This window comes from Dipodomys spectabilis, unplaced genomic scaffold, assembly GCF_019054845.1.
Source record: "Dipodomys spectabilis isolate Male_0828 unplaced genomic scaffold, ASM1905484v1 ptg000012l, whole genome shotgun sequence".
Taxonomy (NCBI): Eukaryota; Metazoa; Chordata; class Mammalia; order Rodentia; family Heteromyidae; genus Dipodomys; species Dipodomys spectabilis.
The window spans coordinates 5027501-5030000 of record NW_024870689.1 but is presented as its reverse complement, the minus strand read 5'-3'; the positions used below and the strand labels follow the sequence as shown (position 1 = coordinate 5030000).

General features: G+C 64.2%; 1 non-coding gene across 1 annotated transcript in view; it reads left to right on the top strand.

Annotated features, from left to right (window-relative positions):
• Positions 1-22, top strand: part of LOC122094953 — a 153-nt gene extending 131 nt beyond the window's left edge. The window contains exon 1 of the ribosomal RNA XR_006144977.1: positions 1-22. This exon is cut by the window's left edge and continues 131 nt beyond it. This is a non-coding gene — a ribosomal RNA (5.8S ribosomal RNA).
• The last annotated feature ends 2478 nt before the right edge of the window (positions 23-2500 follow it).

Genomic DNA, 2500 nt, shown 5'->3' with positions numbered 1-2500 from the left:
GGCTACGCCTGTCTGAGCGTCGCTTGACGATCAATCGCCCCCCAGGATTTGCCTTGCCCCACAGGGTGGCGCGGCTGGGGGTGTCCCTTCGCAGGGCCACCTTTCGGGGGCCCTCCATCCCCCTAAGTTCAGACTCTGGCGGTCGTCGTTTCGCAGTCCCGTCTGGCTTTTAGAGCGAGCGAGCGAGTGAGTGAGCGGTCATCCCGGAAGGGGGGGTTGGTATCCGCGCAGAGACGAGCCCGCAGCCGGGTCTTGTCTGTCCCGCCCCGCACTGTGTTCCGCGGTGCCCGAACTGGGGGATGACATTTTCGCGCTGGGCGCTCGTCAGGTCAGGGCGGCCCCGTGCAGCGGCCGCCGGCCTCGAGCGAGCGCGTTGCGGGCCCCCGTGCCCCGCGGACTCGCACGCCGAGGTGGATGGTCCCGCGGGATGCCGCGGTCGTGCCGTCCGCCAGACGCGCGCGTCTTCCCCGGGGAGGGTTCCCCGCGTGCCGCCCGCGTTGCTGTGCCGGCCCCGGGTCCTGTCCGCGTCCATCCCCTCTCGTGCTGGCTCTTGTCCCACCCCCGCCGTCCCCTGGACGGTCGTCGGGCCGCGGGGCCTTCCCGTGCCGCGGGGGCGTGGCTTTCCCCCTTTGCCACCACCGCCTCTGCCACCGCCTCCCTCGCGCGACGAGAGCCCGTCCACCGGGCCAGGACGATGTTCCGGTGCGCCACCGCTGCCCTTTGCCTTCCTTCCTCCGAGACGCGACCTCAGATCAGACATGGCGACCCGCTGAATTTAAGCATATTAGTCAGTGGAGGAAAAGAAACTAACCAGGATTCCCTCAGTAACGGCGAGTGAACAGGGAAGAGCCCAGCACCGAATCCCCGCCGCGCGGCGTGGTGCGGGAAATGTGGCGTACGGAAGACCCACTCCTGGGCGCCGCTCGTGGCAGGCCCAAGTCCTTCTGATCTAGGCCCAGCCCGTGGATGGTGTGAGGCTGGTAGCGGCCCCCGGCGCGCAAGTCCCGGGTCTTCCCGGAGTCGGGTTGCTTGGGAATGCAGCCCAAAGCGGGTGGTAAACTCCATCTAAGGCTAAATACCGGCACGAGACCGATAGCCAACAAGTACCGTAAGGAAAAGTTGAAAAGAACTTTGAAGAGAGAGTTCAAGAGGGCGTGAAACCGTTAAGAGGTAAACAGGTGGGGTCCGCGCAGTCCGCCCGGAGGATTCAACCCAGCGGCGCGAGTCCAGCCGTGCCGGTGGTCTCCCAGCGGATCTTTCCCGCTCCGCGTTCCTCCCGACCCCTCCACCCACTCGCACGACCCCCGCCCTCCACCCGCTCCAGCGGGAGGGGGGGTCGGGGGTGTCAGGCGGGTGGGACCGGGGGTGGTGGTTCCCGTTCCGCGTCCCCGGCGCCATGGAGACGGGCGGTCCCGTCCATCCGTTCGCTTTTTCTCCACCCCGTCTCTCCATACGCCGGCCCACACCCATCCGCGGTGGAGAGGGTGGCTGCCCTAGCGCCCCCTCCTCCGTCTTTCTCTCCGAGACGAATCGGGTTGACCAGTTGCCACGCGGGGACTTGACCCATTTCCCTCCTCACTTCGGCACCGCGGTCGACCAGTTGTCCATCCCGTTTTGGACTTAGTCTCTGGGGCCCCGGTCCTGGGCGCCCGCGGCCTCCTTCCCTCCCGCCGCGCCCTGGCGGTACCGCGGTCGACCAGTTGTCTTTCCTCTGTCGTAACCTTGACGATGGGAAGGAGGGCAGGGTTTTGACAGCCGACGTGTTGGGGGTGGGAAAGGGGAGGGGGAGGAGTCGTTCGTTCCATAGATCCGCCTCTCTCCTCCTCCCCTCCCCTCCACTCCACTCCCCAACCCCCCCACCCCCGCCTTCGGGCTTGCTCCTAATCTCTCTTTAATATCTCTTTATCTTCCAACCCCTGCTTCCTGACCAGATGGTGATAGCATCTCAGCAGAAACCAGACAGCCAGAGGAGAACACGAGCCATCCATTGCCCCGTCGGTGTGTACGTATGCAGGTGGCATAACCGTCCATCCTCACCTCCCCCGCAGGCGATTACTCGACCACGACCTCTGCCTCCCCCCCCACCGCCCCCCGCCCCCCCCCCTGCATCAAAATTCACAACCCTACCCTCGGAACAAAATAAAACAAATTTGCTTGAATCTCACACTGCCTTTTGTTTGTATTTGACGACGCAATAGGCGAAGGGGAGGGATCTCATTTCTGGTGCCTGACCGGGGCGAGGGGGGGGAATTGGAGAGGAGAGAAGAGGGGGCAGAGGGCATCTCCGTGTTTCTGTGTGCGTGCGAGCGTGCACACACATCCAAAGCGGGAGGGGGGGGGGCGGGGGGAGGGAGGAAACTCAAAGATCGGATGCGACAGAGCATGTAGGCCAGCCGAACCAATTCACCACGTCTCTGTCTCTTGTTTCTCGGTTTCTCTATTTCTCTGTCTGTCTCTCTTTGTCTCTGTCTGTCGGTCTATCTGTCTGTCTGTCTGTCTG